Source organism: Dermacentor silvarum, chromosome 9 (genome assembly GCF_013339745.2).
Source record: "Dermacentor silvarum isolate Dsil-2018 chromosome 9, BIME_Dsil_1.4, whole genome shotgun sequence".
In the NCBI taxonomy this organism is placed as follows: domain Eukaryota; kingdom Metazoa; phylum Arthropoda; class Arachnida; order Ixodida; family Ixodidae; genus Dermacentor; species Dermacentor silvarum.
This window is the reverse complement of record NC_051162.1, coordinates 163,955,839-163,969,941: the sequence shown is the minus strand read 5'-3', so window position 1 is coordinate 163,969,941 and position 14,103 is coordinate 163,955,839. Positions and strand designations below refer to the sequence as shown.

Below are 14,103 nucleotides of genomic sequence, written 5' to 3'. Positions count from 1 at the left end.
TTACCATGACCGATACCGATTCGCAAAAACGAACTGTTGATAGTCGGAAAATGGTGACTTCAGCACTGTTGCGGTCCATTGAAGTAGAGATGAGCTTTGCAAAGGCATTCCTCTATTTGAACAAGGGCGCTATAACGTGAAATGATTCCAAACTGTTTTGATTCCAAACTCCTGACGTAAAATTTACGTAACCACCGACGCAAGCATCGGGCGGGGACCCGCAACGTTGTCTGAACAACCCAATCAAATACTCTCCTCGTTTATAGCAGGTCACCTTTGTTCGCTTTCAAAACCAGTAACATTGTCTACACTCAGCGGTTCTTCTTATGTAATTGGCTGACAAGAGGCGAGGAGCACGCTTTAGTGGAGAGGGTTTCGATGGGGCCGAGCCAGCACAATGAAAATAGATAACCGCATGAAGAGGGTGGTGCCGGCTTCGCCATGCTTAGCTTGCGGTGGGTGGTCGAAAATAACGGTAGGATAAGAATGCCGCTAAAATGGATCCTCAGCAAGGAAGAGTTGGCCGAGCGATGTCGTATGCATGCCGAAAGGGCTTGATAACGTTTTACTGTCACGCAAAAAGGTTAATCATGCGCAAATAAATACATGCTCACCGGTAGGTGCGAGTAGCGAGGGCCTGAGCGAGCGGCGGGCAGCCATCTTCTATTCCTTTCGGAACGGGGCAGTCTGTGGCTTTTCAGGAAAATTTTCAGTTTTGTTCGGCATATTAATGCATTTTTTTCGCGTACACGTTACTTTGACGTGGTGAGTTTTCGCGGTTTTGTGAGATCGCGTGACAGACAGGTGAAGTGGGCGTAGCCAGAAAACATTGGACCATTAGCAGAGGGCTAATGGTGAAAAGTGGTCGAATAAGGAATGATTATTTTTCTTTTGTGTGGTTTAATCATGCACAATCTGTGTGTACACGTTATATCAAACGGGGAGCTATCGCGGTTTTCGTGACGTCGCGTGGCAGACAGGCGCAGTTGGGAGTGCCCCGAAAATGTTTTCACCAATCGTGGAGGCTGATTGCAGAAATTGGAATAAAAAGTTTGGAATCATTTTACGCTATAGCGCCCCAAATCTACTAAAATCAGCTCGGTCAACTCTTTTAGGGGAGGTTACATTGCTTACAGAATATTTGAAAAAGACACAATGCCTGGCAAGTTTCATAAGTGTTAGAGGAACCAGAGCACCTGAAACTAGCGTGAGCTATGTTTAAAGTAGATATTCCAGAGCTTATCAAGGATCAAAAGTTTATCGCGCTGGAATAAGGATGCTGTTATGTCAGACATCAACTGACGTCTCCGTAGTTTATATGACATCGTTGGGCAGAGTAACGAGCTGGGGCGTCTTCTAATGTGTCTTATACACTTTTAGGGGACCAACTTTTGATGGTAATGTTCACAGCTTTAGTGTTGGTTTGATATTGTGAAGAGAGCATATAGAACTCTGTAACATTTTCTGTAGTTTCATAATAAACATGCCGCTGGCACAAGTAGAACAGTACTTTATTTCCCATACTCAGCATTCTCAAAAATATGACGTATAGCCAGTAATTGTTACAAAACATAACAAAGCACAACAAGGTAATTCATTTTACTTTCGACAATCGATGAAACATATCAAGCACATATTCCAGAGTAATATGAATAATTTTGCAGAACCAGGTCAACAGAAAAATTGGATGTCCTCATTCGCGAGCACACCTGGAACAGCGCCGAATTTCTGAAAAAAAAGGTTGCATTATAAAAGATATTTATGGACTAAATGTTGTCAACATACAAAGTAAAAAACTCTGGGCACCAGATATCTTTTTTTGGAGTGTGTAGGCTGATAAATGAGAATAAATGTGATATTCCATGACGCCTGTGATCTGCGGAAACCGAGTTAGCAATTCGGGCTCGTATTAATTGAAATGTCCGCTTCAGATAAACTGCCCTATCCTGCTGCCGTGCTACAGAGAAATGTTAACAATAACCTAGAAAGAAATATTGCTAATGGTGGTGAGTACGAAGGCTGCAAGAAATGCCATTCACTCGATATATGATCCCGTCATAGTTCGCAGTCAAGACCCGTACCGAGCTAGTAATTAACTCAATGATCGGCATGCAACTCAAACCTGAGCCTGAAGGTCCCAGGACGTCTTCAGTAAGCAGCTGAGTGGACAAGTTTCACCAAAGCCGCAGCAAAAACTTGGCAGTTATCTCTCAATTAACTAGTAAAGAAAAAAATTTAATGGCAGGCTCGCAACAGTATACGCACCAAAGTAGCAGTGCTCGTTGTTTTCTCACAACTCTGATTAAATTTCAAAACCGTCCCGTTTATGTTTTTTATATGCAACATGACTTCTTGGCCGCCTTGCAGAGAATACACAGTATCACCAGAAACGCTAGCACTAGCGCCAGTCATAATCAAGGGAAACGTGCGCGCCTGTACACCTCTTGCATGCACTTCTACTGCGAGCAAGCGTCCGCGACGTGGTTGCTGGATCTTAGCGAACAGAGAAGATCCGCTGTTGGATTGCAAAGAGATAAATCCCCAAAGTTCCCGACTGCCTCTTAGGACACGCTTAAACTGCAGCTAGGCAACTCGATCCTCGAACCGGGAGGCGCTTAGGGTAAATATTGAAATGGCAGACTGTTGGGGAAAATACAATGTGTACAGGTATATTCGGCAGAATGGTCAGTTAAACATTCAACTGCTTCAACCAAACCAGGAAACTTCTTGAAACCATCTAAAACCTCAGTTGGCCCTACGATGTCTCCTCTTCTTCGAACGTTTCTCTAGGAAAAACCATGTAGGAAGAACGCAGGTGAAATATTGTTCCGTCCTTGTTCTATACCTTCACGTCCTGTTTTTATTGTAATGCTTACCCATTGTGTAAGAGTACTCACTAATCTTTTAGTACCCCCGTACATGACACATAGTTTGCGAATGCTCGTCGTGGGCGGTTTTGACTCATTTCAAACCACAGCCCAGGGTCACGTGGCCATTCGTAAACGCATTTTTTAAACAGCCGAGCTGTTTAAGGCCGAGGTTGAACCGTGCCGAGCGTTGATCCGCTTTGCAAAGCGCGCGCCAGCCACAGGTGGTCGGAGAGTGGCGACGATAAGAGAGGGAGAGCGCGCGCGACGAGCGAGAGTTGGGCGGAGCCAAGGAGAGAGAGATGGCGGTGTTGCGGCGGCGCGACGCTTTCCGGGAAGAGAGATAGCAGGTGGGGGGGGGGGGGATTGCATCTACCGAGCAGTATAAAAGCTTGCGCTGTCGGCGCAGATCATTCGGACGTTCGGCTAGGAGTATGGCGAGGACGAAGGAACAACTGTCTCCCGAAGAAAAAGCCGCGCGGCAGGAAAGAAGACGACGGGAAGCTGCTCGAGCATGTGCCCAACGACGACGTGCCGACCCAGAGGTCCGAGCAAGGGAAGCCGAGGCTAAGTGACGGCGAAGATCCTAAGACCCCGAGTTTCGAGTGAGGGAGGCGGCGTTCGCGGCAACGGCACGAAGTGATTCATCGGGAAATAAAAGCCAAGCTGAAGCCACCAGCTCCGCTGTTTCATCAGTCTTCGCTACGCTAAGCTAGCGAAGCTGCGCTGATTTTTTTATGCTCTGCGAGTTTCCAGAACTTGGAACTTTAAAAACTTAAATGCTAAAAATGTCACAGTTTCGCCCTAAGGGCGAAGCAATGAATGCGGTAGCAACACAGCAATGTCATACGAAGTAAGGTGAGCGGCTTTGGTAGCAATATGAATTGTAGTAAACATGAGCGGATTAAGTAAGCAGGTGTGCTGCGGCGTAAGTAGACCGACATGAAGAGAGACTCGATGACCACGAGAAGGCGCAGTGTGAAACGGTGGTGTTGATGAGAAGCGCTTACCGTGGGCAGCCCGTGCGAAGGGACACACCTGTAGTGCTGCACTGCCGATCTGGGCAGCATTGCATGTGTAGCGTGCGTTGGAAAATGTGGCCCGACTATTACTAACTGAATGAACAAGCGTGGTGTGAGCGCGCACAAACTAACATGAATAGATCACCCTGAATGACTGCAGCCAACGACTGTCAAAACGCTGGCAGCGAGCGCATACGCCGCGCAGCAGGGCGAAGGTACGTGCGGTCTATCGCTTCAACGGAAACTGAGCGGCGAATGCACGGCGCATGAAGGTCAGAGCCGTGTGGAGATAAGAGACTGTGCGGGCGAGCGAACGACGAGTGCGGTTGTTGGCAGAGCAGAAGTGCGCCCTCCCCCCCCCCCCCCCCCCCCCGCGCACTCCCTCCGGCGCTGGTTTCCCGCTTGCTTGCTTGCGCGTGGGTAATTGAGTGCGTTCGCTCTCCGTGATAGCGCGTGTCCCCGCACGCTTCCGCTCGGGCATACGGCGCACGGCGGAGATTTTATCTATAGGGAACCTCACGGCGACGGCGACGACGACGGCGACGGCAGAAATCCGGTTGAAGTGTCCATATAATTGCTATCGCAATAAAACTTTAAAGTTAATGTAAAGTCGCACTACTCAGCAACAAGGAATTAACTGGTTCATTTAGTTTTTCGTGTTGCGCTTCCGAATTCTCGCAGTGTCAGTTAACGAACATCAGGCGCGCTATCTTGTAATGGTTCGAAAAGCAAACCGTTCTCTTACCCTCGGGTGTTTGGACAGGTGCACGCTTTCGTAAGCAAAAACGAGATTCTGATTGCACTATACACATAAAAGGTTCTACGCATACTCCGGAAACATGCACGACCTTTCTTGACTTTTCAAATGCTGATGTCAGTATAACCGACCAGCTTAGTTTTGAATATGCTAAGTTTGAAGAATCTTCTAAGCTTGCCTCTACAGACATTAATGTCCTGTGGAATAAGTTCAAAGACATCTTATTTTTTGCACTCATACGTGCGTGCCAAGTAAGACAAAAAAATTAAACATGGCTAATCCATGGATTACACGTCAAATTATCCAGGCGAAACGAAAAGTAAATAGGCTACGAAAAAGGCTAAAAGTAAACACTGTGCACACAAATAGGCAGAGGCTGAGTGAAGCCATTTTCAATATGAAATCTAAAATTAAGGACGCTAAAGCTAACTACTTCGCCAATATTCTTCCTAATTTCTTGAAGACCGCACCCCAGAAATTTTGGAATTACCTTAACCCTAAGAAGCATCACGGTCCGACAACTTCTAGTGTAGACAACCGAAACACCGCGACTTCTTTTGACACTTATTTCAAATCAGTATTTAATATCGATGACGGGAGGCTTCCGCACGTAGAGCCGTGTGCCCGCACACATATTGGCCCACTTATACAACTGAAGCAGAGGTGCTAAACCTTTTACTGAAAATTTACACTAAAAAATCAGTTGGGCCAGACAATATACCCAACGTATTTCTTGTGAATATGCTGAATGGAGCACTAAATATCTGTGCCTAATTTTTAACAAATCTAATCTAAATCTTTATTAAGTACTCTTCCAGTCTATAGATTGGAAAATTGCCAAGGTTGTCACAGTTCATAAATCTGGAAGCGCTTCTCAGGCGTCAAATTTCAGACGTATTTCACTAAAGTCGACTGTATGCAAACTTCTTGAACACATAAGCCTAAAACACATAACCACATACCTTGACGAAGAATCCATACTATCACCGTGTCATCATGGTATCCGGAGGATACTTTCGACAGTCCCGCCACTTATAGAACCAATGCAATACATATCTCAATGTATAGACAATGGACAACAGATAGACCTAATTTTACAAGACTTTGCAAAGGCCTTCGACCGCGTACCCCACAAAAAACTAGTTCAAAGATTTCGTTCAACAATAGGTGACGGTCCTGCTGTTGATTGGATTGATAACTACCTCGATAACCGATCACAGTTCGTTCAAATAAATAATGAAGCTTCTATCTTAGCCCCTGTAACTTCCGGTGTACCCCAGGGTAGCGTCCTGGGACCTGTTTTATTTCTTATTTACATAAATGACTTGCCTGCTAGGTGTCATGTAAATATCCGTCTTTTTGCGGATGATTGCATCTTGTATCGGGAAATTAATTCTAATGATGACCATGAAATTCTAAATAATGTTCTAGAGGCTGTCTACATTTGGTGTCAAGAGTGGCAGATGAAACTCAATGCACAGAAATCGGTAACATTAACAATAACTAGAAAGAAACAAATATCGAACTTCACTTACACTATTAATAACACGCCTCTGACTAGGGCTTTAGAGCATAAGTACTTGGGTTTAACGTTATCCCGTGATTTTTGATGGAATACGCATATTGAAAACATTAGATCGACTGCACTGAAGCGACTCTTCTTCCTGAGAAGGCGACTTCGCCTGGCACCACCCGCCACAAAACTGTTGGCTTATCGCATGATTGTTCAACCAATCCTTGAGTACGCTAACATTGTTCGGTTTCCTTTCACTAACGAACTTATTGACAGACTAGAGGGGGTGCAGAGAAAGGCGTTAAGGTTTATCTTTAATAAATACAAGCTAACTGACTCACCAACTAGCTTACTAAAGCAAGCTGGTATGCTAACCTTACAAAATCGAGCAAAACTAGGCCGACTGAACGTCTTGTATCAATTAATCATGACGAAATAAACATTGACAGATCTAAAGTTATCTCTTTCTCCCGTACGTGACCTACACGTCATAAACATCATCATACCCTTGTTGATCGCAGGTACAATTCAAACTGTTTTAAATACTCTTATTTTAACCATGCAATCAGAGAGTGGAGCCAACTGGACCCTTCAGGCACGAGCACTCAGACATTAGAAAAATTTCTAGCATTCGTCGAGGAAATATTACGTGCATAGCGGTTATTCACTAATCTTGCACCTTATTATGTACATTTTTGAACTGTATTACGTTCTATGTATTCTGATTTCGCACTTGCTTCACAATTGTGCTCCCTTTCTTTTTGCTGACTTAGTTTTGTTTTACTTACCTTTACTGTGTTCCAATCACTTTCGTCCTTTATATTGTTACAGTTGACTTGATGAATAATTATTGTAAAACTGTATTTTATTTATTTATTTATACATACTGTCAATCCCAATAGGGATTATAACAGGAGGGCAAAAGGAGACAGAGATTTAGTACAAGGCAAAAAAAAAAAACAACAACAAGCAAACATGGTGCAACTAGACGTCGTCCAGTCTACAGGTGCAAGTTATACCGCAAGTTCTACAAAGGTAAATTGTACAGACAAAATGACAAAAAGACACTGGCACTTGAGGTAATGAGAACAAAGGCAAAACTATAAAACTGTTTTAAAATTGTGACGCTAGCAAATCGCTTTCGATTAGTTTAGAAAAATGGGCTAAGGATGTGCTACTGCTAATGGAGGGGGTCAGGTTATTCCATTCTCTGATCGCCAGGGGAAAAAACGAGAATTTGAGGGCATCTGTGTGGAATCTGTAAGGAGCAAGTGTATGAAAGTGTTTCTGGCGGGTAGTTCTTGCTTCGGATTGCTTAATATAACGGGACTTGTCTATATTTATGTGGTTGTGTAAGAGTTGGTACATTACCTTTAAGCGTGCCAATTTCGCCCGTTTTTTTATGGTTAGCAATCCGGCCTTCTTAAGTAGTTCTGTAGGCGAATCTGTTCGGTTAAATTTGTTAAAGATGACCCTAAGTGCTTTTCCTTGAACTCCTTCGAGCTTGTTGGTTAGTTTTTTTGTGTACCGAAACCAAGCAGTGTTTGCGTATTCCAGGATGGGTCTGATAAGTGTATTGTAGGCCAGTAACTTTGTGTCGGGTGGTGCTAGCTGCAATCGTCTTTTTAGAAAAAGCAGTCTTTTTAGTGCCGATGATGTGATGTATTGAATATGAGAATCCCATCATAGGTCTTGTGACAATATGACACCTAGGTATTTATGCTCCATAACCTTGGACAGGGTGGTTGAATTAATGGTATAATTAAATTCAGATGAATGTTTTTTTTTCTAGTTATGGATAACAGTGCGGACTTTTTTTCATTGATATGCATTTGATATGAATTGCACTGTGTTTTACATACCTGTCTTATGTATCTTTTACACCGTACTCATGTATGTGCCCTCCTTGCTATATTCTCGTGTGAGATCAGCAGTATTGTTAAATAAATAAATAAATAAATAAATAAATAAATAAATAAATAAATAAATAAATAAATAAATAAATAAATAAATAAATAAATAAATAAATAAATAAATAAATAAATAAATAAATAAATAAAAAATAAATAAATAAATAACGCGAGTGCAAGCGAACGGCCGCCGCATATACCTTGAACAGCGAGAGGAGTACGTGAGCGGGTGTTGAAAGGGAGGTCATGTCGACAAAGGCCAAAGGAACGAGTGCTCTTATTTTCTCGCCTAAAAGTGCCTGTTGCTCAATTCGGCGTCGGAACTGGAAACGGAGCAGAAAAGAATACCAGGTGTCTATTGCGTGTGACTTCTAGATGGCCGGAAGCGTGACGCTAGTAGCGAAAAGACACACTGTGTTTAGTTAAGGAATAAAATGGTGGAAGCCGGAAAGCAGTAGAATAATTATACACACAGCTTATATTATTCAGTAGTGTTATTAGCATCGATCATCATTACGCGACATACCTATGGATTCTTGTTCACGCTGCCTTCAAGTCGTCCTTGAAGTGGTGATCGCCGGCAATGCACCTTCCGGTGAACACGGAACTGCCATTGAGCATCGCCGGCTTTCCCCTCATTCCCCAGGATTTCCTTATGCATTTCTCTCGCTATACGCTGACCCTGAAGCCTGCCAAAGTAAGATGGCTGACTTCGATCGAAACTGGTATGCCGGTTTGCGGTATCAAGCCGCAGGACAAGCGATGTCACCGCGATGTTGCCCCACTCCCACAAGCGCAACAATGGTGGCGCTTGTGGGAAGCTGTCCCCCCCCCCCCCTCCCCAGCACAAGCACAGCGATAAATCGAACTTAACGAGTCTGTCCTTACATATTTTCCAATAAGCCCTTAATAATAAAGCCCTGATATGAATCATGCGATCGCTTCCTGCTGGCACTCGCTATGCCACAGCTTCAGCCTCGAAAACCACTTCCATATAGGCCTGAAAGAACTCTACACATGAGCGTGCCGCTTCAGATTCATTTGCCTGTAGCCGTTGCAGATTCTCTATGCCGCGGTATGACAGCGACGCGTGTGCTAGCGACTAGCTGTCTACAAAGGTTTGTGTGTCACTGATATCGATACAAATGAAAATTCGCCGACACATTATGGGCTTGGCTGTTAAAGGGTTTACAGTAATCAGCTTTGTCATCATCAGCAGCACCAAGAGCAGCAGCAGCCTATTTATGTAGACTTGCAGGACAAAGGCCTCTCCCAGCAATCTTCATTACCGCTGTCTGGCACCAGCTGATTCCATCATACGCCTGCAAGCTTCCAAACTTCTCAACTTCACTGCATCACCTAGTTCTCTTTGGCCCTCGACTGCGCTCTCTACTTTTAGCACACATTCTGTAAGTCTAATAAATGTCGGTTATCTGTGCTACACATTATACGGCCTGCCAGCACCATCTTTCCTTCCAACGTCTATTATAGAATATCACCTACCCCCGCTTGCAATCTAATCTGCATCACTATATTCCTGTCTCTTATCGTACCGACTAATATTTTCTTGCTCCATTGCCCATTCTGCCCTAATTAACTTCTTCTAAAGCTTCTTCCTTAACGTATTGGTTTCTACCCCATATGCTAGTACTGGTAGAAAACAATGACTGTACTACACGGCCGTTGTATAAAAAAAGTGCGGCCTATTGCGTCGCGCCGCCGTCAATGGGCGAGCGCGTCTAGGCTAAGTTGACAGTTGCGGCTGATGTTTTTGGTGAGGGCGCCATTGCTACGGTACGCAAGGCACACGCTGGTTCGTGCTACAATGTGGTTGCCTCAGGATTTATGCGTGTTGATGTGCTTTTTCGTGCACATTCTCGTGTGCTTTTTTTGTGTGATCGTCTGTGTGAGCAGCTTGCCTCAAGTTTCTTGTGCTAGAGTATGGTTCTCTGGTGTGCGCGTGTGCGGCAGACGGTTTTTTCTAGCGGTGTGATGCCGCAAAGCTCTTGTGTGCCACTGTGCAACTCGAACAAGAGAAGACACGCTACTGTGAAGTACCACAAATTCCCCTTCGATCTACAGCGTCGGAAAGCATGGCTGAAGAATATTTCTCGCCAAGGGCCATCAGGGAAAGGAAGCAAGTGGGAGCCAAGCGACAGGTAGTTGGTATTTTCCTTGCCTTTTACTGAGAATGAGTACAAAAAGAACACGAATATTGGGCTTGTGCTTCCGACTGCGGTCGCGACTTTGTTTCCCGGTTATCCGCAGTACATGCCAAAAAAGAACGCGCAGCCCAGGAAACTTCTTTTTTTCGAGCCCAGGAAAAACAGCGGCCGCAACTGTCAACTCAACCTGAGACGCGTTCGCCAACTGGCGGCGACGTGACGCAGCAGGCCGCACCTTTTTTTTTATGTAAAAAGAGCCACGAATGGATTGGTCAACTCCGGGCTGTCCAGAAAGCCCACGATGCGGCGGCTGCGGCTTGGCCTTCCCGTCCCAACATGGGAGCGGCCCGCAGTCTTGCCCCTATAAAAACGGGGTGAAGATTATTCCGACTACCTACCTACCTAGTGTCCGTGCCACTACCAGCGCCGAGAGAATATTGAAACGTGCGAGCGTAGTTCGGTTAAAGAGAAGAACGAAGCTGGGCTGGATCGGGTGTGGCGCCGTGGACTGTTTTCACTGAGCGATACCTTCGCATTCATCATCTTGTAAATAAACGCCATCCATCGTTTTGAAGTCGTCTTGAAGAAACACGTAAATTCACTCCCGAATATTCGTAATAGAGCACTTCTTTTCATTTCATGTGAGTCGAGCGGGCAGCCTTCATGGAGAGCACTGAGGCTCACTCTACAATTGGTGGGCACTACTAGGACAGCTTTTTCACATATGTGGGGTTATCGGCGCGTCTAATAAGGACTTTAATATTCAACATGTAATGTGCAGCTATAAGCGATCACCAGCGTTGCTGAAAAGGTGAATGTCATCAGCAAACTGTACTATGTGCCGTGTATTCTCACTCCTACTACTTTCCAGTCTAGTAGCTTGGATACTTCTAAGTAGCAGTGAATAGCATTAAAGTGATTGTGTCCCCTTGCCTGACCCCTTTGTTGATCGGTGCTTTTCTTATTTTCTCTGGCTAATTAAGGTATAGTGCTAGCATCTACATATAGACCTTCGCTAAGATATTCACGTATGCTTCCTGTACTCTGTGACTGCGCAATGCCTCCACGACTGCGGGTATTTCGACTGAATAAAATGTCTTTGAGAATATAAGAAAGCAATAAGAAAAGTTGCGTTTACTCCGCATACTTCTCAATTACCTTAATGATGACTTAACATGATTCAATGCAGAGTACAACTTCCTGATGTCTGGCAATTCTCTTGGTTGACTGAAGTCAATTGTTACCCTGATTTTATTACAAATAACCTTAAAGGTTATTTGTAATAAAATCAGGGTAACAATTTGAAACAACAAAAACTGAAAGTATCCTGAAGCGGCAAGCTTCCTTGAATCCTATAACGTCTTGATTTCTATGGAGTCTTCCAACGCTCGGGTATCATCCAAATCATAAAGCATTGCGTAATGAAGATTGCAAGCTTTCCGAGAAGATTTACCCCATCAAAAATGATCACGTCCAATGTTATTCAATTTGCTCCTGTTGCGTTGCACAGGTACATGTCTTGGAAATCCCTTCTAACCTCATGGCTATTTATACATTGAACTTTTTTATTCTGTTTATCCCCACTTGCAACCAAGAGTAATATTGAATTAGTCTTCTGTTTTCACTATATCATGGGGATTGTTGATGACATTCCAGTGCGCATCTTTAACTGCATACGTCTTGCTCTTTCCTTCGTTCGTGGAGTATCAGTGAGCCTAATGAAAAATGTTCCAGCTGAGCCATTTATTTGCTTATTTCTCAATGTCTTGCTTATCATACGCACACAATGTTTGGGCGACCGCCACCGAATCTAACACAAAGTTCACTGTGTGTCAAGGCATAATTTCTTCACTCAAAGACATTTCTAAATAGTCACTGATCACTGCTTCCTCCTATTTTTTTAAATTTCATGGTGGTGAATGAGCAAATTACGGACCAGCACGAGTGTTTCCAATATATAGAACAGCGGCTTGGCAGTTTCTTTTAGACTTTCGAACTCGCGTCACTATACATTTTAAAGCGGCAAGAGTAGTGCAAAATTGCCAGTACTTTTACCATGGTACCCGTAGGATCTAACTAAGCCACATGGTAGGCGGTGTTTAAAAGGTGAATTACAAGAAAACATGTTATGCATGTTAGCATACTAAACATAAGTACAAGCTGGATTTTATATAACACGTCAGTTGTGTTGCTTGCTGAAAACAAAATTTCCGGTAAGAAAGAGGGTTAAATGGCAACGCAATGTGCAGATGCAATAATGGGTTGGGGGGTTATACCACTCAAGTTGAACACGCCTGTTTTATTTGCATGGTCCACCTGAATGAGCGTGTTCGCCAAGAAATCGTACGCTACACCAATCTCTGACCCACAAGACAAGGTTCTTATTGCTCAAGTTATACATTGTGGGTGCGTTTTTATAGCACGGTGCCTTCGCCGGCAAGAACTTGCGCCGATACCTTTGTTCCCTGCTTCTGGAAAGCATAGCGAAGCGTTTGCGCTTGTGCTTTTAGAATGTCAAACTTTCAACAAATGCAGCTCTGTGCTGCAGAGCAAGTGTCAACTATTCTGTCTTTCTCAAACTGCTCTCAACAATTGCTTGTTCAGACAGGCAGATGTTTTAACTTAATACTTGGCGATACGATACATACCTTGGCAAGTCTTCATCCACGGATCGTAGACATACAGCTTATTCCTCCATTCTCCGCACCCAGTGTAAAACATGTACTCACGGAGAAATCCATTAATGTCGGGATAATAGCTAAACCAGAATCGGTAACACGGAAACCCCTGCAGCCAGTCACTGCAGGTATTTTGTTTTCTTGGATGCAAATGGCCGCCAAACTGTGAGCAGAATGACAAAAGAAACTATTTTGTGCGCCTGGCACCACCACATCACGTCTTGCTATACAAAGACGTAGCGTATTTTCATACCAAACGTTTTGCACGAATTGCGATATTGGGCTCCATGATCACATAAAAATGGCATGTCATAGTGAAATATCTCCATTCTTTACACACGTGTTTCCTATTATGCAGAGGTTGCTAGACAACAATACACCCTTTAAGTGAACTTGACTGATCACTTATGTGGCTGAAATTGAAGTTCGCTTTTGTCTACAAAGAATGTTCTGCGATATATTTTGAGAAATTAGCAACTCAGTCGATGAAGCGGACACGAAGTGTCACTTCGTATTCGCTTCATTTCCAGTGTCCGTTTCATCCCTGTGGCGTCTTACTATATTTTGCGCAAGAAAAAATGAATGCACACCAACTAGCCCAACTCATAGAAGTCCTAACTATGCGTGGCCTTTTCATGACGCTATCACAGCACAAATGAAATCGTTTCTTAGGCGGGTTCTTCTTTTAAGTATGAAAGTGTAGTGACGTCGATCCCTGATTTGTATGCTACAGTTGCCGCTTCCCAGCAACTGAAGTTTAGGCAACCGTATTCTTTACCGGGAAATGCTTACGGTTAACGCTATGCGCGAAAGTGAGCTTTCTGGTTCTTTTTCCACCACATTGCCGGCGCGACCACGGCCGCGTTAATGATTATGATGGTGATTTAATGGCACTCTCCCTTGGAACGGGCGGTGACAAATATTCACCTTGCCTGACTGATTTATTGAGGTGTGCTCTACATGTTCTTTATCTAGCATTTTCGTTTACATCTTCTTAATCTTATTTTACTTCCAAATCTACCTTGCAATGCTAGCTATGACCAACAGATCCTATCGTATCAATCTCTTCCCTCGTTTTTTTTTCTGCCACTACTCTGAACCTTTCTTGCTTATCTCGAGCGCTGACCAGCGGATGGACGGATGCATGCTAGAAGCGTCACCTTTGAAACGGTGTGGTGGATTGCGCCAACA

The 14,103-nt window shown here is 44.0% G+C and overlaps 1 long non-coding RNA gene across 1 annotated transcript; it reads right to left on the bottom strand.

Annotated features, from left to right (window-relative positions):
- Positions 1 to 1,583: 1,583 nt before the first annotated feature.
- On the bottom strand, positions 1,584 to 13,190 carry LOC119465083 (uncharacterized). The gene is made up of 2 exons (XR_005194727.2): positions 12,883 to 13,190; positions 1,584 to 1,728 (listed from the first exon to the last, which is right to left on the bottom strand). It is a non-coding gene; the product is annotated as an uncharacterized LOC119465083 (long non-coding RNA).
- Positions 13,191 to 14,103: the final 913 nt, after the last annotated feature.